We start from the raw sequence: 26,954 nt of genomic DNA on the forward strand, positions 1-26,954 counted from the left end.
GACTTCACTTCCTATCACTCTCTTGCTTGCTCTGTTCCTGCCACACTAACCCTGTGAGTAACTGAACAAGCACATTCTTATCCCAGGGCTTTGCAGGTACGGTTCAAACAGCCTGGAATGCTCCTTTCTCACAAACTGCATGATTTACTCCTTTATTTCACGTGACAACTCATATATGACTCGCTCAGGGGGGGCTTTTCTCGGACTACCCTGTCTAAAATACCATATCCCTGTCCATCACATCCTATCCCTTCATCCCATTTTATTTCTATTTTTAACTTATTGCTACGTTAATCTGTATAAAACCTGAGCTAAGCCAGATATTTTCTTATACCTTCTTTTTAACATTAAAAAATTTTACCTTTCACATTTTGGTCATCCATGCTACTAGAATTGATTTTTGTGTACGGTATTAGATAGACAACCATTTTGTTTTTTTATGAGTAACAAATGATCTCAGTCCATTACTGAATAATTTATCCGCTGATCTGTAATGCCACCTTTGTCACATATCCCTTTCCCGATATTCATAGGTCTCTCTCCCAGCACTCTATACTATTCTACCCGTCTATTTTATGATCCCAGGGCCAAAACCACTCTAATAATCAGTTTGACGATAAGTCTTGTAATCAAGTAGGACAAGTTTCCCCATCTTATCTGCAGAAGTGTGCTAGCTGTTCCATATACATTTTATTTATTTACTTGTTTTAAAGTTTCTTTATTTATTTTGAGAGACAGAGACAGTACAAGAGACAGGAGCAGAGAGAGAGGAGGGGAGAAAGAGAATCCCAAGCAGGCTCAGTGCTGCCAGCGCAGAGCCCGACATGGAGCTCGAACCCATGAAACCACGAAATAAGACCCTAGCCAAAACCAAGAGCCCAACCAACTCAGCCACCAAGGCGCCCCTGCTCCATATACATTTTAGAATCCGCTTGTCAAATTCCGTGAAAAAAACTTACTGGAATTTTGATTAGAATTACATTTAATCTAAAACTCAAACTGGAGAGAACTGTCCTCTTTATAATACAAAGTTTTCCAAACATGAATATTTTATGTCTCTCCATTTAGGCCTCCTTTATTACGGTCTCTGTTTGGACCATCTTTGTCTTTTAAACAGAGTTTTTGGGGAAAACGATCTAATTTATTTCTTTGTGATTAAGAGATATTTGTGTTCCTTTTTACCACCCTACTTTCTTTTTTTCACTTGTTCAACTTTTCAGGTTTTTTCTCCTTTTTTGCCCTCTGCTGTATCATTTTTTTCTTATTCCTTTTCCTCATTTCTGTTTATTTGTATTCTTTCTATTTCTATTCTTTCATTTTTACCTCTTAAAGACTGACATGAATATTTTATCTGAAGTCTAAAGTTAGTTAGTATCTTTACTCTCCTTCCTAATTATACAGGAACTCTTGGAATGCTTTGACTTCAAGCCCCCTCCCTATTTATATTTGTTTGAGTACTTTCCATTGCTATACCCACAAATAAGATGTTACTTTTTCAAGTCAGTCCTCAAGATTTTCCTTAATGTCCGTGTGTTCTTTGCTCATCATTCCCCTTTGCATCTTAGACCCTTGAGTCCAAGAGGCAGATTTCCTTCATAAGTTCCTCTGGGGAGGTTCCATGGGAACACGTTCTTTCAGTTCCTTTGTTTGAAATTTTTTCTTTGAAAGTTACTTTTGACATATTATTTTACTGAGTATACAATTCTCAGTTGACAGATGTTTTCTTATACAATTTTGAAAATATTGTTCTGCTGCCTTTTTACTTCTAGTATTGGCTCAACCAGCATACCAAACAATACCTCAAAAAGTATATACCTTGTTAGGAAAAATTGTGTATTCTTGGTAGACTCATTTATATCTGTATTTACAACTTGAGCCTATCCTGGACACTCAAAATGAAACAAGGAATAAAAGCTATTAATGATTGACACAGAAAAAATATTTCTGTCTTTAAAAGTCTGTCCAGAGGCACTTGGCTGACTTAGTCGGACGAGTGTGTGACTCTGATCTTGGGGTTATGAGTTTGGGCCCCACATTAGGTGGAGAAATAACTTAAAAGTAAAAAATTTTTTTTAAGTTTATTTATTTTGAAAGAAAGAGTGTGAGCTGGGGAGAGGGGAAGAGAGAGGAGGAGAGACAGAGAATCCCAAGCAGGCTCTGTGCTGTCAGTGTGGAGCCTAACACAGGGCTCAATCCCAGAACGGTGAGATCATGAGCCAAAACCAAGAATCTGATGCTTAACCAACCGAGCCACTCAGGTACCCCAGAAACAAAATCTTAAAAAAATAAAATAAAAAGTCTGTTCCAAAAAAGTTACACTGGGGTGCCTGGGTGGATCAGTCAGTTAAGCATCTGACTTTGGCTCAGGTCAGCTCAGAGGCTTCTTTCAGATTCTGTGCTTCCTTCTCTCTCTGCCACTCTCCCACTCATTCTCTCTCTCTCAAAAATAAATAAACATTTAAAAATTTAAAAAAAAAGTTACACTTAGGAAAAGGTTATTTTTAAGTACAAATAACCAACATCTAACATATTAAGAGTAAAGACTTAAAAATGGGACTAACCCCCCCCCACACACACCCCAGCTTCAAGAAAAACTAACCTCCTCCTCCTAATTAAACACGGTCTTTTCTGTTACCACTAAGAGGCATGAATCAGCTCTTTAAAATAGAGGTGTGGTTCACTGATAATCAAAAGTACTCTCAGGAAATATCATTAGGGAATTATGACAAATGACACTGTTTTCAGGAAAAATACAGATCTCAGCAAGGGTGATCTTACTTTTAAGATATGCATAATTAATCATATTATTACTTCTGAAATAAATGGGACTAAATTCAAACTTCAGACAATTAAAGTTTCTTAAAAAAAAAATTTTTTTTTTTAAGTTTATCTATTTATTTTGAGGGAGAGAGCAAGCAGGGTAAGGACAAAGAGAGAGGGAGACAGAGAATCCCAAGAAGGCTCCACACTGTCAGTGCAGAGCCTGATATGGGGCTGGGTCTCATGAACCATGAGATCATGACCTGAGCTGAAATCAAGAGTCGGATGCTCAACCGACTGCGCCACCCAGGCACCCCAAAGTTTCTTTTTAATTGATGAAGTTTGGTTACATATATCTGTATGGTGTTAGAAATCTAGTAAAACTTATCTGCAGAAAGACTTAAATGGACTTAAAACAGTTTCAGTACGTCTGGATCATAGTGATACCAAGTATAAATATCTCCTCATGAAATAATATTTGGGCTCATTATTTACAGGAATTTAATATGGCTGTGTACAGCCATACCACCCTGATCTCGAAGCTAAACAAGGTCTTGCCTGATTAGTACTTGGATGGGAGGAATTTAATATGGCCTAATTGATGTTTAGGAGGCTAACCCTTTTAAATCTCTTGTAGTTAAAAGGAAGAAGTTGCTCAACAACTGTTCTTTAATATCTTCCTTGCTTTTCTGCCCTACAAACTCACTAGCACGTACCAAAATATTTTATTTACCAAATCCCCTAAACCTTTATTTTTAATTCCTTAACAAGAATGCCCTAAAAATAGTTAAATGCTTGCTTTTCTACTTCATCCGAATGATGTCTTTCCTCCAGAGAGTTAGGAGGTTACAGGAGGGCTTCTCATTGCTACAAAATATTTTCTTCTTTCTGTAAGCACAAAGAGGAGATAGTTTTAAAAATACAAAGAAGTCAGACACAAAAAAGACAAATATTAAATGATTCCACTTACATGAGACATCTAAAATAGGCAAATTAATACAGACACAAAATAGGATTGAGGTTACCAGGGGCTGAGAGGAGAGGCAATGGGAGTTATTATTTATTGGGTAGAGTTTCGGTTTGGGATGATGGAAAGTTTTAGAAACGGCTAGCAGTGATGGCTGCACCGTGTGGTGAATGTTCTTAACGCCACTGAGTTGAACACTTAAAAAGGTTAAAATGGTGATTTTACCACAATTAAAAACACAAAGTGTGCAATGATTACTCCAGTTGCAGACTTATCTCATGCCACAGACCGCAAAGACACATTCATTTAACAGAATGGCTCTTACTGGCCCGTGGCTTTAGTGCAAGGGTGAAGCCCCTCTCCCAATTACATAAAGATGCTGTTCCAGAAGCCACTTATCTCTTACCTAATTTTATGTAAGCATTAGAGTATGCAAAAGACTATTAGAAAAATGCCCAGTCTCACTGGTATCACCAACAGGCAAGAGGCATTGTGTCATCTTTTAATACATAAAGCAGAGACACACCCATATTCTGAATCTTCATGCTCTCCCTCAAATTTAAATTTAGAGGAAGGGACGGGAGGCAAAGTAGTAGGGTGTGTGCAAGTAAAAGAAAATGGAAAATACTCTTCACGCCCAGTGACTTGGTTCTATATTCTTTGGTATTGACTGGCAGCATTTTTATTATTTTTTTAATGTTGATTTATTTTTGAGAGAGAGAGACCGTCAGACAGAGCGTGACCGGGGGAGGGGCAGGGAGAGAGGGAGGCACAGAATCCAAAGCAGGGTCCAGGCTCCGAGCTGCCAGCACAGAGCCCAGGCTCAAACTCACAAACTCACAAACCGAAAGATCATGACCTTGCTGAAATCAGACACTTCACCAACTGAGCCACCCAGGTGCCTTGAAGGACAGCATTTAAAAAAGGGATTTATCCATTGGGGACCTTGGTGGCTCAGTTGGTGAAGTTGCTGACTTCAGCTCAGGTTTTATCTTCTGTTCTGGTTCGCGGGTTCAGGCTGCATGGGGGGCTCTCTGTTGAGGCACTCTGCTGTCGGCCAGGGCCTGCCCTAGATTATTTTCCTCTCTCTCTCTCTCTCTCTCTCTCTCCCCCTCTCTCTAAAATAAATAAATAAACATTTAAAACATACATAAAAGGGATTTGTCCATGAGAGAAGGGAAGAAGAGCTATGTCTCCCTTAGAAATTCTCCCTCTTTCTACTCGTCACTCACTGGAGGGGGAGGGGGAAACGTTTCAGGGCTCCACTTTTTTTCCCCTTAAGATTTTATTTTTAAGTAATCTCTACACTCAATGTGAGGCTTAAAGTCACAACCCCAAGGTCAAGTGTCATATGCTCTACTGATTGATTCTGCCACTCCGGAATAAAGATTTTAAATTTCTAATGACCTAGGTGGACATTACTAGCTGAAGATTAATAACACTTTGAGGGACGCCTGGGTGGCTCAGTCGCTTAAGGATCAGACTCTTTTTTTTTTTTTTTTAATTTTTTTTTTCAACGTTTTATTTTATTTTTGGGACAGAGAGAGACAGAGCATGAACGGGGGAGGGGCAGAGAGAGAGGGAGACACAGAATCGGAAACAGGCTCCAGGCTCTGAGCCGTCAGCCCAGAGCCCGACGCGGGGCTCGAACTCACGGACCGCGAGATCGTGACCTGGCTGAAGTCGGACGCTTAACCGACTGCGCCACCCAGGCGCCCCAAGGATCAGACTCTTGATTTCCACTCAGGTCATGATCTCACAGTCCTGAAAGCCAGCCCCACGTCAGCCTCCACACTGAGCTGCCTGGAATTCTCTCTCTCTCTCTGCCCCTCTCCCTTGCACTCTCTCTCTCTCAGAATAAATAAACATTAAAAAAAAAAAAAAAAAGAAGAAAAAAAGAACACTTTTAGTGTCTTCCGAAACTCCAAATGTCGTCACAAAACAAATGCTACCAGGAATAATAGTTAACTGTGAAAAAAATTAACTTGGAATAACATCTTTATCCCACACATCAAAATTGATTTTTCTGGGGCACCAGGCTGGCTCAGTCAGGAGAACATGCGACTCTTGATCTCGGGGTTTTGAGTCAGTACCCCACACTGGGTGTAGAGATTACTTAAAAATAAAATAGAACTACCCTCCGACCTAGCAATTGCACTTCTCGGTATTTACCCAAAGGCTACAAAAACGCTGATTCAAAGGGGCACATGCGCCCCAATGTTTACAGCAGCGCTATCAACAATAGCCATATTATGGAAAGAGCCCAAATGCCCATCAACTGATGAATGGATAAAGATGTGCCTAGGTGGTTCACTGGGTGGTGAACTATATAAATGTTCATTTAGTAATTTTATTTTATTTTAGCAATATTATTTTAGTGATTTCATTTTAAAGAAAAAAGTTACACATGCAATACCTATGTAATAGTTAAACAAGTTGAAACCCACAACATACGATTCTTTAATTCCGTTTATTTCCATGAACAGTAGTAACTGTTTAGTAGGGGAGAATAAAGAGGTAAACTAAATAGAGAAAAGTGCCCTGCAGAGATATGGTCAAAGTGCTCTGGGATCACTCAAGTTAAGGAGGAATCATTAATCTTCAACACCAATTTTTGACACTGTATTTCCTATCAAAATGCAAAGGAAAGAGTAAGCAGCTGGGTAGAGAGAATTAAGTACGCTGGTAAAAACTTAGATGGCATGTGCAGGGTAAAGGTGGGGAAAGGGGAGTTCTCTGTAAGAGATTAAAATGTAGAGTTCCAACAAAATCAGCCCCAGAGAGGAAACAAACCAAGCGATGCATTTAAGTTGTCAGACAATCATAAGATTGTTATCTAGTCTTAAATAAAATAGTCAAAATCTATCTAAAAAATAATCTTGGAGGGGCACCTGAGTGGCTCAGCTGTTAAGCGCCCAACTTGGGCTCAGATAATGATCTCATGGTTCATGAGTTCGAGCCCCACATCAGGCTCTGCACTCACAGTGTGGAGCCTGGAGCCTGCTTAGGAGGAGTCTGTCTCTCTCTCCCTCTGCACTTCCCCCTGCTTTAGTACACTCTTGCATGCATGCGCACTCTCTCTCTCTCTCAAAAATAAACATTAAAAAATATATATATTTAAAAAATACTCCTGGAAATGTGCCTAACAAGCTCACATTTGAAAGAATAAATGTAGAGAATTTTAACAATGGAGTTTTTTTGTCAGATTTGATTCAAGATTAGATTTGATTTGAAATGTATACCTGACAGAAACACCCAGCAACATCATATACCACAAATCAACTTCTAAATCAATACACTGACAGCTCACATCCTGACAGACTTCCCTTGCCACTCAGGACACCTGAACAGAAGGAGGCACTTGAAACCAGTGCTTCCTCTCTCCTACCGCACTGATCACAGTACTACCTTTTTAAAAAAAAAATTTTTTTTTAATGTTTATTTATTTTTGAAGGAGACAGAATGTGAGCCGGAGAGGGACAGAGAGAGAGGGAGACTCAGAATCTGAAGCAGCCTCTAGGCTCTGAGCTGTCAGCACAGAGCCCGACACGGGGCTCGAACTCACTATCTGTGAGATCATGACCTGAGTGAAGTCGGTCGCCCAACCCACTGAGCCGGTCGCCCAACCGACTGAGCCACCCAGGCATCCCAGTACTACCTTTCTCCTTTGCCAGAAATAGTATCTTTTTTCATATTTATTAAACACTATACAATCTATAAAGACCTGACACAAATCTTATCTCATCTAAAACCCCATGAAGAAATGGTTATCCCTATCTTATAGACGAAGAAACTAAAGTTTAAGGTTAGCTGACTTGGATATTCACAGCTACAACGTGATATAGCTGGAACTAGAACCAGGTCTTCAGACTCCAAAGGTAGGAACTGCATTATATTGAGTAAATAGGTCAGAACTTTCAGATTGTCAAAACCAACACCTGGTGCTTTCAACGTAATAGAGAAGTTAAACGGAAAACTAAGCTTGAATCTGAAAGATGTATGGTTTCAACCACCTCTTCCCTAAAAATCAAACACATACTAAACACACTTCCTCTCCTAAAATTCCCTGGAATGTTTTTGGTTGTAAGTCATAAAAACCATAGAATTTAAGAGACCAACTAATCCACTCTTCAAGAGATGAGAAAACTGTGGCACAAGGCTTGTGATCTGCTCAGAGATGGTGGCACCAAAGCCTTCTATTACAATATAGTGTGTTTTTTTCAAAGGCCGACATCAACAATATTCAAGAGATGCTGCTTTACTGAGAATGTAGGAGACAGAACATGTGGACTAGCAGAAATTTCGTGTCTGACCTCCAGCTAGGTCCTAATTACTGTTCAATAGCCCTTTTGCTCATCTTTGGTTGGCCCCCTTGCCTTTTCCACAACTGCCATTGCAAAACTTTTAACACTTTCTGAAGTCATCTAGCCCACTCTAGCCTTTTATTGTTCTGCAGATAATTTAACCCATTCCATTGGAAAGGGAGACAAAAAAGAGGTCACATTAGACATTAACCAACCTTATAAGGCAGAAATTATGATCCCAAGCTTTGCAGTCAAAATATATCTGGACCCCAGGCTTCTTCCGTTACTTATATGGTGCCTTTGGGAAATGAAGTTAATCTCGCTGAGCCATAATTTCTTCAACTGTCAAATGAGAATGCTCACTCACTCTACAGAATTTTGTAAAATTAAATAACACATTTGAAAGTACCTACGTGGCTGGTACCTACTCCAATTTCAATTCCCATCTCCATCACTTCCAAATACATCTTCCTCCATCCTTTTTTCGTGTTTCCCTTTCAAGGCTCACCTCTCCAGGGCTCCTTTATCATCTCCCTTTTCTCTTGTGCAGATCTTCAGTAACTGCCACTCTGCTGGCTCCTTCTCCTTTACCTCAAAATATTTCAAATCTCTTCCATCTTTTAAAATCAAATCAAACAAAAAAGGCCCTGAAATCCAACTCTTCTTAGCTTTTACTCTATCTCTCCTAAACCCTTTAACCTACCCAAAGACAGCAAGCAATTACCTTTCAAAAACAGATCAGATTATGTCAACTACCTGCTTTAAAAACCTTTGATGGTTGGGGCGCCTGGGTGGCTCAGTCGGTTGAGCGTCTGACTTTGGCTCAGGTCATGTTCTCACACTCCGTGAGTTGGAGCACCACGTTGGGCTCTGTGCTGACAGCTCAGAGCCTGGAGCCTGTTTTGGATTCTGTGTTTCCCTCTCTTTCTGACCCTCACCCATTCATGCATGTTCTGTCTCTCTGTCTCAAAAATAATAAAATAGAACATTAAAAAAAAAACTTTTTAAAGCCTTTGATGGTTTAAAAATTCCCTAATCATAAAGCCTAAACTCTTTGGTGAAAAGTTTTGAACCCTTCTCAGCACTTGGCCATCAACCTTTCCTTTCACCAGTCACTATACTCTTCAATTGCTCAACCCCAGATGTCCAGAGACCCCACCCCCACCCCACTAAGTATTCCACAACCTTCTAAAACTATATACATTTGCTTATGTGCAATTGTCTGGGGTGACAAACCATTGTTCTTATCAAATTTCCTAGAGGGGGCATCTGAACCAAAACATAAAAACCAATGGCAAAACCCAGGGCTCCAGGGTGGCTCAGTTGGTTAGGCGTCTGTCCTCGGCTCAGGTCATGATCTCACAGTTCGTGGGTTTGAGCCCCATATCAATCTCTGTGCTGACAGCTCAGAGCCTGGAGCCTGCTTCAGATTCTGTCTCCATCTCTCTTTGCCCCTCCCCCCTTGCACGCGCGCGCTCTCTCTCTCTCTCTCTCTCTCAAAAATAAACAATAAAAAAAAAAATTAAAGAAAAAAAAATCCCAACTGTAAAACCCTCTTGGCTATACCAGAGTACTCACTCTTTTCCAGACACACACCTTATACTTTTTCACCTCCATTCCTATGTCCAAACTGCTTCCTCTGGCTGATTAGGGGTGGTAGTGGTTGGGGGAATCAAGCTGAATAACCTTAATAGTAATGGGTCTACTGGGTGAATTCTTATTCATCCCTCAAGAACAAGCTCCAAAATCACTTCCTCTGTAATGTCTTCCTTCACAGTTTACAAAACAGAATCATTCAGTCCCTTTCCTAGGTTGTACACAGCTCTCCCGAACTTAGTACTCAACACCACAATTAGGTGTTGCAATGTTGCAAGCTTTTCAAGGAAGAGGCTCAATACCTTTACATCTATCTCCAGAACATAACCCAGATCCTAGCATGCAATGAGCAAAATAAAAATCTGAATAAAAGAAACATACTTGGCGTTGCATTTTTGTTCTTGTATTCTCCACGACTGCCCCTGCCCACTTTTGTTATTAATTCACTCATTCAACAAATATTTATAAAATTCCAAAGAAATATTTGGAGCTATGTGCTAAGCAGTAAGGAAATAGACTAGGACATACATAGTCCTTGCCGTTAAGACAGTTAACTGTGACAATACAGAATACAAAGGTCTTATAGGAGGGGTGTAGGGGTGGCTCAGTGGGTTGTGTTGGATTGGACTCAGGTCATGATCTAACTATCTTGAGATCAAGCCCCTCGTGTGGCTCAGCACAGAGCCTGTAGCTTACTCAGGATTCTCTCTCTCTGTCTGCCCCTCCCCCGATTTTTCTCTCTAAATAAATAATAAACTAAAGAAAAAAAGTCTTATTTGATGAGAGCTACATGAAGACGTGACTAACAGTCACAGAACGTTTTTTACAATGAGACATCGGACTGTCTTAGACCAGAGAATCCATCCATTCTCTTTGTCTCTTTCTTTATAAACAACCTTCTTCCAATGCTCCTTTTCCTTTTCTAAAGGGTATAATGCAACCAAATACCCTCTGACTTCTGGAAATAATTCCACAAGGTAGATGGAGCAGGAATGATTATCTCCATGTTGAAGATGAGACAACTAACCTTCAAAGACGTTACTGCTCAAGGTTGCACATTAATGAGAGAGGATTTTATTTAGTACTTGCTGTCTGACTTGTCCAACTACTCTACCTCTAATCAGTGTATAAGCCCCAAAAAGAAAAAAGACTTGGTTTTCACTGCTTTGTCCTCAGGACCTGATTCCTGGGTTTCTAGGAATCTGATCCAGTGTCTAGAACACAACAGGCCTCCAATAAGTGTATGTTGACTAGATGAATGAATGAAATGATCTGGAAATAAAGTAGACCAACAGCAAAACACACAAGGAAAAAAGTTCCTTCTCATTATGATGGCATAATAAAAGAGATTTAAAACAGGCTTCTACTAGTTAGAAAGGCTAGACCAATTGTATTGACTCAATTCCATTGGCATGTTAATGCATTTTACCTAAGAAGAATTTAAGTAAAGGAGGTGAAGTAAGTTTCTATTTCTGATGTCACATTCATGGCATGCACTGACATAAAGCCAAGATTTAACTGCAGGTTTGAAACTAATTAAAAGTTTTTACCAAAAGCAAACACCAAAGAAAGCATTTTCTTGAGTCTTGACTTTGGCTAGAAAAGAATCTGAAGTTCAGTTCTTTCTTCAATGTTATTTCCAGCAGCCAAAAGTGCTGTATAGATGTTCTCCAACATATTTCTTTAAAAACCTTTAAGGAAAGATTAATCAAAACTTGCTAGTAATGATTAGACAAAACCACAGCCCAGTAACTCACCACTCTTCCACCTCCACTGGGCCTAAGCACAAGGCAATCACAACGTACCACCAAACAAGGTGATGGGACCAACGTTCAGAATGATTTATGGCTTAGTATGACATCATTTGATGTTCTAAAAACTCCAGTTCCAGTTCCGGGGCGCCTGGGTGGCTCAGTCAGTTGAGCGTCCGACTTCGGCTCAGGTCATGACCTCACGGTTCACGGGTTCGAGCCCCACATTGGGCTCTGTGCTGACAGCTCAGAACCTGGAGTCTGCTTCGGATTCTGTGTCTCCCTCTCTGCCCCTCCCCTACTTGTTCTGTCTCTCAAAAATGAATAAACGTTAAAAAATTTTTTTTTAATTCTTTAAATAGAAAAATAAAAACTCCAGTTCATTTTAAGTCACTTTTCTCTGCTTAGAAAATATTTCCAAAAAAAAAAATATATATATATAGGGGCGCCTGGGTGGCTCAGTCGGTTAAGCGTCCGACTTCAGCTCAGGTCATGATCTCACCATCCGTGAGTTCGAGCCCCGCCTCAGGCTCTGGGCTGATGGCTCAGAGCCTGGAGCCTGCTTCCGATTCTGTGTCTCCCTCTCTCTCTGCCCCTCCCCCATTCATGCTCTGTCTCTCTCTGTCTCAAAAATAAATAAACATTAAAAAAAATTAAAGACATGGAGAAAATATCTTTAAAAAAATATATATATATTTCCATTATTTTTCTCCAATATTCAAATGTCAATAAATCATAAGCTGTTCATGGTGGTATAATGAATAATTGCAACAGGTGTGAAGTAATGGAAAGAGCACTGGACTGAAGTATGGTTTACTATTTCCTATCTAGGTTAACTGTGTGACTTTAGGCAAGTCACTTAACATTTTAGAGGCTGTGAATTGAACATTTATCACCAATAAAATGAGAACCACCACCTCAGAGAACTGCAGTAAGAAATTACATAATATATATGATGAGCTGTTTTCAAAAAATAACACTAATAGCAATGTCATATTTGAACAGATAACAGCCAGTCATTAGTAACTGATGTTCCTTTTTTTTTTTTTAATGTTTATTTTGAGAGAGCGAGCGAGCAAGCTGGGGAGGGGCAGAGACAGAGAGAAATCCCAAGCAGACTCCATCCACACTGTCAGCACAGAGCCCAACATGGGGCTCAGATTCACAAACCCTGAGATCATGACCTGAGTTGAAACCAAGAGTCTGATACTTAAGGGAATGATCCACCCAGGTGCCCCTGTTCCTTGGATTATTTTTAAAACTTCCAGAGCAATTCTATGGACACTTCTTCAAAACACAATCAGGAAAACAACCAATCCCTACTCATGACTGGATTAAAACCTGAAGGGAACAATTGCATTAAAGACCTCGATCCCTGCACAATATTACTAACACAATCTGGATTCCCAGAGTTAATCACTTCCATTATGAGAGATCAAAATAATAAAGTACAATAGGCTTTATTTTGCATACTTGACTAGGGAGGGAATTTAACCTATATAACTTTAATATCATTCCCTGATTCATGTAAAAAGGGTCCTGGTTATCCTCATTTCAGAGACCTGAAATACTAATCATTTTTCAATAGGAGCCACTGCCGCGGCGTTTATAAAGCTTTACCTTATGCTGAATCTCGCAATGCAGTCTTCCAACGGAACGTGGATGAAATTACCACTAACAAAATTTGATTAAATCCACACAATTCACTGGTTTCAGTAAGGATCTACTACTATCCTCCCTCAAACTGGCTTCATTTCTATTACTTGGTGAACTAGTAGTCTCTTTGTTGCTTTCTTGAAGCTACTAGGTTTCTGGTTTCGCTATAACGCAGATCCTTCTATTAATGGACGTTTCTTCCAACTTTGTTTCAAGCAGAAGAAATAAAAGGATCGCGGGTCCGAAGGGAGACGAACTGGGCGCCTGGATGAAGTCCAGTAACTTTTTTCTGCATGCAATGAATGAAAAGCCTGCTCGCTGCCCTATAAATCACTTTCTCTTCTCCGAGATTCAAGACGTATGTGAACTACCATTCTGCTCAACCGCACTGGTTCTTTGGTTCCCCGATCACAACTGCAACCTATACAGACACGGCAGCAAATTAGGTCCCTTCCCAGTATCCCGGGGAGGGGGCTCACTTCTTTTCCGCAGGCCCATCCCCCTACCGAGAAAAATGCCTGGAGATTCGTGTCCCAAAGCCGCGCGGGGCTACATTTCAGAGTTAGACAATAACCTCAAGGGTTTTCAACAGAAACTCCGTCTGCCACTGCCTGGCTCCTAGCCTCCGCTCTGCCCAGCCGGGATGCAGAGGTCCGACCCATGACGGGTTTTTAAAATGGACTTTGACCTGATCCAGTTACCGTAACCGGATCCCCTGGGACGGGCCCCCATCAAGGACCGGCCCGGAGGGCTCCCCGGAGGAGGCGACCCCATGCACTGGCACAAAGGGGCAGCCCAGACAAAAGGGCCCCGCCAAGTCGCGGGAGGAGGGGAGGGCCAGCCTTCGCGGAACACACTGCAGGCGGAGAAACCACGGCGGGACCGTTGTGGGAGGGCGGAGGAGGAGGCGGTGGCCCCGGCCCAGCCCGCCCCGCCCTGCCCTGGACCGACAAGTTCGCGGTTCGGGCCGTTACCCCCGCCCAGACCGCGACCTCATTGCGGAGCTTAGAACGCGGCGCGAGCCTAAGAGGCGCCCGCAACCAGACCCAGTGTACTTCTCGCTCACTTTCCCTTGCTCACCGAAATCACCCGGGTGGCCGCCGCCGCCTCCTCAGCCTCCAACAGTAGCTTCCCCCGGAAATCCTACCTGGCCCGCCCGCCGCCAGGCTGCAGCCAGAGCCTTCGGCCCCGGGGAGGGGGGAGCCGAGGCTGGCCGGACAGTGAGGGGTAGGAAGTGCCCCCGCGGAGGCTCACGGGATTCGTAGTCTCCAGCCAGAGCCAGCTGCTTTGCGGGCTGGACAAGATGGCGGGAACGTCTCCGCCTTATGCTCCGGGTCTGTAGGCCTCACACGGCCTCTCTGGGCATGCGCCACCCGCTGCTGGCAACCTTGGTATGAAAACTTGGACTGCTTAACTAGTGCCCGCGGGCAAAGGTCTTTGGACTTAGGAGCACAGAAACAAGTTCAGCTGCAGGCAGTGTCTAGGGAGGAGCTGACGTACGTGTGCTGTTTTAGAAAATCGTGTCCAGCCCCTATCTGGTCAAATTTCAAATATAGTTTCTGCAAAAGAAAACACTATGGGGCACCTGGGTGGCTCAGTATTAAGCGTCTGACTCTGGATTTTGGCTCAGGTCATGATCTCATGGTTTATGAGTTTGAGCCCTGCATCTGGCTCTGTGCTGACAGCGAGGAGCCTGCTTAGGATAGTCTCTCTCCTATCTGCCCCTCCCAAGCTCGTTCGCTCTCTCTCAAAGTACATAAATAAACTAAAAAAAACCCAAAACAAAACAAAACAAACTATTGAGGGCCAGTTTAAAATACAAAAACTTAGAAGTAAGTTATCCTCAAGGTGTCTGGAGGGCTCAGTCAGTAGAGTATGCTACTCTTGATCTCAGGGTTGTAAGTTCCAGGCCCTCTAAGGTATAGAGATCACTTAAAAATAAAATCTTAAAAAGAAGGTGGAGGAGGAGGAGGGGAGGAGGAGGAGGAGGAGGTGGTGGTGGTGGAAGTTGTTATCCTCAATCTAGTGTATAAAGAAGCAACCCCGGGAATCATTCTTGGCACCTTCTTCAGCCCACTAAGTCCAGTCAATCTATATCCCATAGACCTCACCATTCCATTTCCTCTATCACCATTAACTAGAGCAAGCAACTGTCCTCTCTCGCTAGTCTCACTAGTTTCAGGCCTCTGGGCTCTTTTCCTCCAAACACCATCCTTGCTGCCGCCAGATGATCTTGCTAAATGCCAACCCCATTGTGTCACAGTCCAAATTAGAGCTAAGTGTATAACCTAAAGCTGCTAGAGGAAAATGAGGGAAGAAATCTATACGACCTGCAAACACACAGTCATAAAAGAAAAAATTGATAAATCGTAAGTCATTAAAGTTAAAAATGTTGCTCTTTAGGACACTTATGAAAATGAAAAGGCAAGCCACCCACTGGGATGAAATAGCCGCAAAACCTACATGCAACAAGGGACTAATATCTAAAACAATTTCAACTCATTAAGGCAAACAACCCAGCTTAAAAAATGATTTGAACAGATGTTTCACAAACGAAGATAAACCTGTGGCAAATAAACCATGAAAGATGCTTGGGATATGCAAATTAAAACCACAATGAGATAATCTACACACCATGACTTGTAATATCAAGTGATCAAGTGTTAACAAGAATGTAGAGCCACAAGAATTCTCATTCACTGTTGGTGGCATTGTAAAATGATACAACCACTTTGGAAAGCAGTATTGGAGTTTGTTTGAAAATTAAATATACACTTGGGCACCTGGGTGGCTCAGTCAGTTAAGTGTCCAACTTCAGCTCACGTCATGATCTTGTGGTTTGTGAGTTTGAGCCCCAAGTTGGGCACTGTGCTAACGTCTCAGAGCCTGCAGCCTGCTTTGGATTCTGTGTCTCCCTCTTTCTCTGTCCCTCCCCCGCTTGCACTCTGTCTCTCTCAAAAATAAACATTAAATTTTTTTTAATTAAAGAAGTTAAATATACACCTACTATATGGTCTAACCATTACACTGTAGGTATTTACCCAAGACAAACTGAAAGCATACATCTACACAAAGACTTGATTGAACATGAATGTTCATAGCAGCTTTATTTGTAATAGCTTAAGATTGGAAACAATTCAAATGTCCTTCATACTTATACAATGGATACTCTTTAACAATAAGAAGGAATGAACTATTGATTCACACAACATGATGAATCTTAAAATTATTGTGCTGAATAAAAGAAGCCAGACATAAAGGAGTACATTCTGTATGACTCCATTTGTATAAAACCCTAGGAAAACCAAACTCTAATGAAAAAAGATCAGTGGTCACCTGGGGAACCAAGAAGGCAGACGTATGGCAGCCAGAGATAATAAAGGGGATAAGGAAACTTTTGGGGGTGATTGGTATATTAATTATCTTGATCATGGTTATGTTTTCAAGGCTGTATAATGAGTTTTAAGTATATCAAAACTTATCAAATTGCACACTTTAAATATGTGAGGTTTATTGTTCATCATTATACTTCACTAAACCTGAAAAATAGGATAGTCGATAAACTGTTGGGGGGGTACCTGGGTGGCTCAGTCAATTAAGCAGTCAACTCTTGATTTTGGCTCAGGTCACGATCTCGCTGAGTTCAAGACCTGCGTGGGGCTCTGCTCTGACAGACAGTATGGAGCCTGCTTGGGATTCTCTCTCTTCCTCTCTCTCTGCCTTCCTCCGTGTGTGCACATGCTCTCTCTCTCAAAATAAATAAACTTAAAAAAAAATGTTGGGGCACCTGGGTGGCTCCGTCGCTGAGCGTTGGGCTCTTGATTTCAGCTCAGGTGATGATCTCGCAATTGTGGGACTGAGCTCCACATTGGGCTCCTCGCTGAGTGTGGAGCCTGCTTGAGATTCTCCCTCTCTCTCTCTCTCTTTCTGCCCCTCCCTCCTCTCAAGATAAATAAATGAACATTAAAAAAAAAAAACTGAAAGAAAGAAAGTAAGAAAATCCTTCAGTGGCTTCCTGGTACTCTTGGGCAAAAAAAAAAAAAAAAAAAAAGTTACCATAGAAGCTGTAATTGTGGAGTTTCAATACCATTCATGGGGAAGGGGATGGATAGGGACAGCAATTATGAAATCCCAGGTAAGTAATGATGGTGGTAACAGTAGTGTTAATAGCAGTAATAATAAAAACTCCTATTTTTCCTTGAGCATCTATCATGTACCAGGTATTTTACATATGCCTTGCATTAGGATTCCCCCCAAAAAGCATAACTAGAGACAAATACTAGTTTCAGGTAATTTACTTGGAAAGTGATCCCAGGGACTTACTGTGAGAGCCTACAGTGAAACAGGGAAGAAGGAGCCAACACAAGGGTGCATTGCTCACTTGGCAATCCTACCAAAACCATGTGAGGATTGTCTACAATGCCTCTCAGCATTGTCTACCCAAGGACTGCTCTGAGAAGCATTTGTCCATTGGCTCCCATCCCCCATGGTAAATCCCATGGGATTGCCCCAGGGAGTATCAACTCCTGTTGCATTTGGAACAGGGTCCCACCAGAGTCCTATATCTTGGTTTAGGAAAAGCTCCAGGACAGAATGCAGAAAGATGGAAGGAGAAGTGAAGCCCTTACTAAACTGTTTTCTGCAGCTTCAGCTAAAAGCTAAGGTAGCTCTGTGAGGACGTGAGATAAGGCAATGGGGGTGCCAGACCATCCCTTGCAATGCTCAGGTTTGTCCATTTTCTACATTAGATCTAATTTATCACCCTGTCTTCAAGGTAATGGCCTGTGACAACCTTGACAAAAGATTTGGTGGCACTCATCACTCTTTGCAAAATGCTTTATGTTGCCCCACATGCCTTTTGTGCCTTGTAATACACGACACCCAAACATATGGATGCTTCTCACAAATGATATTAAGTGAAAGAAGCTAGACCGAAGGAGTATATGCTGTATGGTTTCACAAATATACAATAAAAAACAGGCAAAAATATTCTGCTGAAAGTCAGGCTAGCAGCCACCCTTCAGGGTGGAAGAGCAGTGTCTGGAAGAAGGTGAGAGGGGGTTTTCGGGAGGCTCATAATGTCGCTTTTTGATCTGGACCTGGGTGCTCGGTCCATGGGTGTCTTCAATTTGTAAAAATTCATTCATGGGATATAGATACTCTTCTGCCTGTATATTATACTCAATTTTTAAAATGGGAAGTGGTCTGCACCAGGCCTCTTGTCTTCTGAGAGACCAGTTAGCAGTAAACACTCTTTCTAACCATTAATATTTCTGGATTTGGGGCTCATGGGCACTATTGGTGTATAATGTTAAGAGCATAAGCTCTGGCAATAAAAAACTGTTCTGCCACTTCCTGTGTGCTACTGCCCAAGTTATTGAAACTGGTTAACGTTCAGTTCCCTCACTGTACAATGGGAAATACAATAGTACTTATTATGTAAATTGATGTGATAATTAAATAAAGTAACATACATAAAGTAGCCAGCACTGTACCTGATATATGTTAAGTACTCAATAAACAATTACTATTACGAGTAATATGTTTTTGTCTTTCTGTTTTTATTAAGTTTCCAATTTTTCAACAATGAACGTGGATACAGGCTATAAGTACAAGGATATTCATTGTAGTACTGTTTGAAATCTCAAACAAAATATTGGAGATAAATTAAATATGCATCTACTGGAGAATGCGCAAATCAACTGTGATATATTCATGATATAGAATAGCACAAATCAGTTAAAGTGAATAAATGAAAACTGGAGGGATCAACAGGGACAAAACAAAATGTTAAGGGAAAAAAACTAAGTTGTAGGAGGTTACATATGGCCTGATACCATGTATATAAAATTTTAAAACATCCCAAACAATACTATATACTGTTTAAGGATTTATCTATACATAGCAAAAATATAAAATCATGTGTGGAAATAAAATATTCAGGCAAATGATTACTTCTTGGGGAGAGGAGAAAAGAATGGGTAAAAGGAGGAATATATCAGGACTTAAAGCATATCTGATATTTTATTTCTTGAAAGCAATTTTAAGAAAAAAATGATAAAACATTAAGATTTGACAAAGTTGTGACAGGGACTTGGGTGTTTGTTATATAAATGTCTATTTTTCCATATGCTTGAAATAGTTCTCTATTAAAAAATTTTTTTTAACGTTTTACTTTATTTTTTGAGAGACAGAGAGAGACAGAGTGCAAGCAAGGGAGGGGCAGAGAGAGAGGGGGACACAAAATCCAAAGCAGGCTCCAGGCTCTAAGCTGTCAGCACAGAGTCCGATGCGGGGGTCCAACCAATGAATGCAAGATCATGACCTGAGCGGAAGTTGGACTCAACTCACTATGGCGCCCCAGTTCTCTATTAAAAAAAAAAAAGCATGGAGCAGAGCAGTGTGCAAAATATTGTACCCTTTTTGGGGAGTGGAAAAGCAAGAGTTTGATGCTTAACAGACTGAGCCACCCAGGCACACTGAGAATTTTTTTTTTTTTTAATTTTTTTTCAACGTTTATTTATTTTTGGGACAGAGAGAGACAGAGCATGAACGGGGGAGGGGCAGAGAGAGAGGGAGACACAGAATCGGAAACAGGCTCCAGGCTCTGAGCCATCAGCCCAGAGCCCGACGTGGGGCTCGAACTCCCGGACCGCGAGATCGTGACCTGGCTGAAATCGGACGCTTAACCGACTGCGCCACCCAGGCGCCCCGAGAATTTTTTTTTTAAGTTTAATTTTTATAGTTTTATTTATTTTGAGAGAGAGAGAACAAGTAGGGGAGGGGCAGAGAGAGAAGGAGAGAGAATCCCAAGCAGGCTCCAAGCTGTCAGCACAAAGCCCGAGGCAGTACTCCAACTCCGAAACTGTGAGATCATGATCTAAGCTGAAATCAAGAGTCACACTTAACCTACTGAGCCACCCAGATGCCCCCATAATTTGTTTTTTTTTTAGGCTAAAAAAGTGTTGGAGAATCAATGAAACAAGTTTCCAGCTATCACATCTTAAAATCACGGCCTGGTTGTTGGACCCGATGACTTCACCATGGTTTCAAATTCTGAGAGCTCTTTCACAGACGCGAATGGCTCTAGGAACCTGGCTGTTCTCCCCGGGCTGAGAACCAAGGCCAATTAACTGGCAAAAATGAATCAGACCAATCAGAGAGCAATATGCAAATGAGCAACTCTGACTGTATATAGCTTCCTTGCTATAGCACTGAACATTGCAGAATTTAGAGACTGCCACCTGCAGGCCAAATCTCTCAATAGACGGTTCATGGAAATAATCTAGGGGGATTCTTCTCTCAATTGAGTCCTCTGTGGGGCTCTGTATTGGAGACGTACATAAATTTTTCCCTCTCCCCTGCAGCCCACTACTCTGCCACAGCCCCAAACTGGTGATAGTAATTCCTAAAATTAGACACTATGGCATCAGATTGTCTGGCTTTACCTTGGGTAAATCAGATACCTCTTCTATACCTCAGTTTTCTCATCTATTAAATGGTGATGATAACAATAGCTCCTCTGTACAGACATTGTGAAGATTGAATCAGACCATGTAAACTGCTTAGCACAATGGCTGGCACATAGTGAGCACAAATATTAACAGTTGTTGTTAGGCAGAGCTTCAGAAGCTTCTCCCATTCAATAACTGACAAATTGTACCTTGGCACACAAGAGCGCAGTGGAAAGACCTTTAGTACCTGGCTCTCCCACTTAGGGCTTGTGACCTTTGGCAAGTCTTTTAACCTCTTTGAACCTTACTCGATCTCACAGGTGGTTTTGGATATTACATGACATCATCTATATAAAGCACCAATCACAGTGCCTGGCATAGAGTGGACAGTTAAATGGAGTGACAATGGAGTGATGATTAATACGGGAAAAGATACCAAGTATAGGCAAAGGTTGAACAGCTCAGGTTGCAAACAGGCAGGCCACAGGTGCTCACTAACCTACAGATATTTTGGTTTGGCCCTCAGTATTTTATAATTTTTAAATTACTTTCTAGCTTTGAACATTGAAATTCTACCTTTAAGGTCAGATTTTCAATTTCTTTTAAAATGTGAAGGTTTAACAATGTATTGTATAAGACCTACAAGGAAGATGGCATATAACAGGGAAATTTAATTTCTTCCAAGGGAGCCAAGTAATGCTCCCTGAAGAGGTGATGTTAAAGCTGAGACATTAAAGTTAAGTAGAGGTTAGCCTGAGAAAGACAGAGGGGGCAATGCTCCAAGCAGAGGGACTGCCATGTCCAAAGGTCTTGAGCCTTCTTAGGCTCAGAGCCTTCTTAGGCTACTGGCTCCAGGAAGCTTCAGGAAAGCTCAGTGACTGGAGCACAGTGAGCAAGGGGAAGGTGAGAAGAAAATAAGGCTCTAGTTGGCTCCCTAAGGATTTTGGACTTTACTGTGAGGAACAGTATAGTTCAAGGCTGGACGCTGGGAGGTAGCCAATTGGTGTAACGAACTAAGGGGCTAGGCAGTCAGGATGGAGAAAGGTCAGGGGTCAACAATTAGCAGCAGAGGAAAGAGAGGAATGCTAGCGCAGTATAGGATCTATATCTAGAAACTCCGGGACAGGACAGCCTGTCTTGTCTGGCAAAGGGCAGACTTATAGGAACCAAGTTAAGTTGGACACCAGGGTGAACATCTTACGTTCATTTTAATAGTGGGGAAATGGGAAGAATAAAGATTTGGCCAAGGACATATAACAAAGAAGATACAGAGCTAGATTCACAACACCTATCTGTAATTTGTTGCTCCTCTTACCACACTAGTTTTCTCAAGGTGAATAAACACAGCACCAATACTGTGTTGCTAATAATATCCTATTTATTGAGAGCTTGCTAAGTGTTAGGCTCTATGTATATGTGCATTATTATCTCATTAGTTCACTCAGTTAACAAATTTAGTCCACCCAGGGCACCTGGGTGGCTCAGTCAGTTGAGTGTTCAACTTAGGCTCAGGTCATGATCTTACAGTTCATGGGTTTGAGCCCCATGTTGGGGCTTGCTGCTGTCAGCATGGAGCCTGCTTCGGATCCTCTGCCCCCCTCTCTCTCTGTCCCTCCCCTGCTCAGACTCTCTCTCTTCTCCCAAAAGTAAATAAACATTAAAAACAAAACAAAACAAAACAGGGTGACTGGGTGACTCAGTTGGTTAAGAGTCCAACTTTGGATCGGGTCATGATCTTGCAGTCTGTGAGGTCAAGCCCTGTGCTGGCCTCTGTGCTGACAGCTCAGAGCCTGGAACCTGCTTCCGATTGTGTCTCTCCTTCCCTCTCTATCCCTCCCCTCCTCTCACTCTGTCCTCTCTCTCTCAAAAATAAATAAACTTAAAAAAATGTTTTTAACCAAATATCGTCTATCCAAAATATTATGTACCAAGGGACTGTTAGGCACTGGACACACAGGAATTAAGGAGACAGACACCATCCCTATCCTATTGGAGTTCACAATCCAGAAAGGAAGTGAGTAGTTGAAGTAATTATAGAGAGTAATTGGCAGGTACTTTAGGGAGAGTGTAACAGTGAACCCAGCCTACTATGGGCGGCAGGTAAGGCTTTCTGGAAGAAGTGACAGTCAAGCTGAAAAAGCAGGAGTAAAACATGAGGAGACACTATTCCAGGAAAAGAAGAGGTACTGTATGGAAAGCACTATCCTCACCGTAACTTGATGAGATAGGTGTTATGATTATCCCCTCTTCACAGATGAGAAAACTGATGTTCTCAGAGATTAAGTAACGGACCCACTAGGCAGTGCTAGAGCCCGGATTGTAAGCCTGGATCTATCTAGACCAAAGCTCATCCTCTTAGCTGCTAAGTTAGATATTTCTGTTAGCTTGTCCTTTCCTTCGAATGGTCAGGTGAGGGGAATGGAATATTAATTGAGATGTCTGCAATGCAGGAAGTTGAAATCATGGCTTACAAACCATTTAAGCATGTCTGTGTCAGGGTCGGCTGTCAATTTTGGAATGACAGCTATCTAGTGACACAGCTCCTGTGCTAATGCCTGAATAGATGTTTAGCTCAACTAAATATGATTCAACAGCTAGGTACTGAGTGCCTACTTTGTGCCAGGAAAGGTCTCAGAGCATGTAGATAAAAGGGCTCGAGTTCAAACCTAGGTCCACCTGACTCTAAAACTTGGGCTCTAGACCATTGCACTGCACTATCTCTGCCAGGATAATCAGCTTATAAAAACCCAGGGGAATGTGGGATGATCCACAAGGCCAAATACACATCCAGGAAGGGGAAATAAATGTCAGTGCTTTTAAATTTTTTTTTTCAACGTTTATTTATTTTTGGGACAGAGAGAGACAGAGCATGAACGGGGGAGGGGCAGAGAGAGAGGGAGACACAGAATCGGAAACAGGCTCCAGGCTCTGAGCCATCAGCCCAGAGCCCGACGCGGGGCTCGAACTCACGGACCGCGAGATCGTGACCTGGCTGAAGTCGGACGCTTAACCGACTGCGCCACCCAGGCGCCCCGAAATGTCAGTGCTTTTAAAACCTTCCAGGGAAGTAGAGAAACAGGAAAAAAACAACAAATAAACAAACAAAAAACAATGTGTCTAGTAATTAGACACTAGTTAATCCCTAAAACAGAGAACTTACCCCAAATATTTATAAATGGTTCTTTTCTATCATTTAATTCAGCTTAAATTTGCCTCAAGACTTACCTTTAAATTTAATCAGTAACTAAAGTTCAGAATTTTTGGTATCCAGATACATTTCCTTTAATTCTTACTTTATATCAGTGCGAGAAAAAAAATCTATTTCACAAAAATCAGTGTCAAGCAAAAAAAGTGATCCCATTCAGTATGGGTACAAGCTGTTTGCTTAGCAAACTGGGAGAAAAGAAATCCTCTGCAGGAGGTGGCCACCAGCCCTGAGCTATGCGAACATTCTGTCTGTGGGCAGGGAAGTGTGCAGCCTCGTTCCAGATGCTCAGATGTGACCAGAGGTGAAACCTGTATGGCTAAAGAAGTGGCCAGAATTGGTTCGGTGACACACGGATTGGAAAGATCACGGCTATGTTCAAACATACGGTGTTTGCGGTTCCATCTGCTTATTTACCCTCCGTCTGAACAAAAAAAAAGGCAAGAAAAGAAACCAATATTTACCAAGTGCCACTTTGTATAGGGTATATTTTTGCCTCAACAATTCATCTAGTACTGTAGAAATGAGTTCAGAGAAAGAGGTAGAACCTCTCTCATAGCAACTATAAAAACTTACTTATTATAGTTTAGCCTGTTACTAAAACAGTAACAATAGCTTCCATTTACTGAGTGCATACTATGTGCCAGGCACTGTGATGTACACTTCTCCTACACTATTTCATTGAATGACAACCTTACGGTATAGGGACCATTACCCACTTTACAGAAAAACAACAACAACAACAACAACAACAACAACAACAACAGATGTTCAGGAAATTAAGCAACTTCCCAAGGCCACATGGGAGCAAGTGGCATCTGTTCACATGTCCATCTCCCCACCACACCAATCACTGTAAATTAAAAAAAAAATTTTTTTAAGTTTATTTATTTATTTTTAGAGAGAGAGAGCATGAGCAGGGGCAAAGAGGGAGACAGAATCCCAAGCAGACCCTGCGCTGTCAAGCGCAGAGCCCGACATGGGGCTCGAACCCACAAATCGTGAAATCGTGCCCCCCCAAGCCGAAACCAAGAGTCAGACATCCAACTGACTGAGCCACCCAGGCACCCCTGTAAATTTCTGTCTTATTCATCTTTGTATTCCTTGTCTTTAACATTGTGCCTGGCACAGAGTAGGCAGAATCCAGTAAATATTTTTGAATAAATAAAAAACAAACAAAATTTCTCAAGATAAATGGTAGAGCCACCATCAGGATTTTAGGTCTTCTGTCTTCCAGTCTAGTGTGCTTTCTTTCCATAATTAAATATTGCCTACCTAAATCTGGATCCTGATTAATCATTCACATGCTTCTTTCACTCTGGAAATTCCTATTAGACACCTTCCATATGAGTATGATAGAGTGATTCCACTTCTCAGTCTTTATCTTACAGAAATACTAGCACATGTGTTTGACAATGTATTACTAGGGTATCTGCTACTGGTATTTCAAAAAAAAACTGAAAAATAAATATCCGTCAATAGAGATATGATGAAACGGTACATCTATAGAATATCATACAACTTTAAAAAGGGTAAGGTAAGTTAGAGAAAGACAAATATCATATGATTTCACTCATATATGGAATTTAAAAAACAAAACAAACAAAGGGGGAGAAAAAGAGACAGAGACAAATCAAGAAACAGTTAATTATTGAAAACAAACTGATGGTTACCAGAGGGGTGGAGGGAGAGGTTAAAGAGGTGATGGAGATTAAGGAGTACACTTGTGATGAGTACTGGATGATGTACGGAAGTGTTGGATCACTATATTGTACACCTGAAACTGATCAGTGTGGAGCCCAACACAGGGCTTAAACTCATGACTCAGAGATCAAGACCTGAGCTGAGATCAAGAGTTGGATGCTTAACCTACTGAGCTACCCAGGTGCCCCTGCATCCCAAAGATTCTAATAGGGTGGGTTGGGAAGATTTGGATAATCATTAGGTTTAGCCAATGCTTTTTTTTTTTTAAGTCTATTTATTTATTTTGAGAGAGAAAGAGAGCACGAGCAGGAAAGGGACAGAGAGGGAGAGAGAATTCCAAGCAGCCTCACGCCATCAGTGCAGAGCCCTATGGGGAGCTTGATCCCAGGTACCAAACCGTGAGATCATGTCCTGAGCTGAAATCAAGAGACGGATGCTTAACCAACTGAGCCACTCAGGTGCCCCAGCCAATGCTATTTTTGAAACACTTTATCCACCTAATGTTACTTTTATATTCTCTTTATTGGATTATTCATTTTATTTTTTTGTTTCTTCAAGTGCCATTTATTTGCATTCCTTCAGTATTTGCATTTCAGGTGATTCATGTCCTTAAGGGGTCGGCAAGTGCCGCCCAAACTCTTTTTGTTTAGAGTAGGACTGACTGTAAGTTCTTATCACCTGCACTTCCTTGGGCCTCAAGGAATAAATCATTCCCATGCTCCCAACTGCTATCTTATCTGGCTAAATGATAGAGTCCTTGGAGTTATCTCCTAAAAATCTAGATATAGACAAGGAGTGTCCATCACACCCACCTGCTCCTACTTTGGCCACCAGTGTCCACTGTCCAAGGAGCCTCTTAGGATTCTTGGCCAGGGTTGGGACTTCACTAACCCTGATGACCTTGCCAGTTTGTGTCCACCTCAAAATAATGGAGCAATTCCTCAAAATTCACACTGTAACAAAATGGAATATACTTCAAAAATGGTGGAAGAGACCATTCTCCTCTACCTTTCCACATTCTGTCACCTGGGCTCCAGAGTAGCACTGCTGGAGACTTGGAATGAAATAGGAAGACAGGAGCTACTGGGTGGCTCAGTTGGTTAAGCATCTGACTTCGGCCCAGGTCACCATCTGACTCACTCTGTGAGTTCGAGTCCTGCATCTGGCTTGCTGCTGTCAGCACAGAGCCCACTTGAAATCCTCTGTCTCCCTTCCTCTCTGCCCCTTCTCCACTAGTGTTCACAAATGTGTTCTCTCTCTCTCTCAAAAATAAATAAACAGCAAAAAAAAAAAAAAAAAAAAAAAAAAGGAAATAGGAAAACAGTTTTAATTTGTAGTTCCTCTCTACAGAACTCAGATACAAGAGCCCCCTTGAGGACCTGTTGGGCAGTGGACATCAAGCTGTCTTCCCCATGCAAGCTTTTCTCTTCCTGCCCATCATTATAAGCCAGCCGAAAAAACTTATGCAAACGGTGGGAGCACTACGGCGCAGCACTGAGTCTTGAAAAGCTATGTCTGAAGGCAGCCTAGGTTAAAATCCAGTACTGCCTCTCACGG

At 41.7% G+C, this 26,954-nt stretch overlaps 1 protein-coding gene across 6 annotated transcripts in view; it reads right to left on the reverse strand.

The window, feature by feature from the left end:
* Positions 1–14,256, reverse strand: part of PHACTR4 (phosphatase and actin regulator 4) — a 101,583-nt gene extending 87,327 nt beyond the window's left edge. For 2 of the 6 annotated variants that reach the window (XM_047870055.1, XM_047870052.1), the window contains exon 1: positions 14,115–14,256. The gene's annotated coding sequence lies outside the window, so the exon portion shown is untranslated. Of the gene's footprint in view, positions 1–12,998; positions 13,163–14,114 lie in introns of those variants that run through there. The other 4 variants (XM_047870056.1, XM_047870053.1, XM_047870057.1 and 1 more) reach the window with 3 other exon arrangements.
* Between the last annotated feature and the right edge of the window lie 12,698 nt (positions 14,257–26,954).

This window comes from Prionailurus viverrinus, chromosome C1 (genome assembly GCF_022837055.1).
Source record: "Prionailurus viverrinus isolate Anna chromosome C1, UM_Priviv_1.0, whole genome shotgun sequence".
NCBI lineage: Eukaryota > Metazoa > Chordata > Mammalia > Carnivora > Felidae > Prionailurus > Prionailurus viverrinus.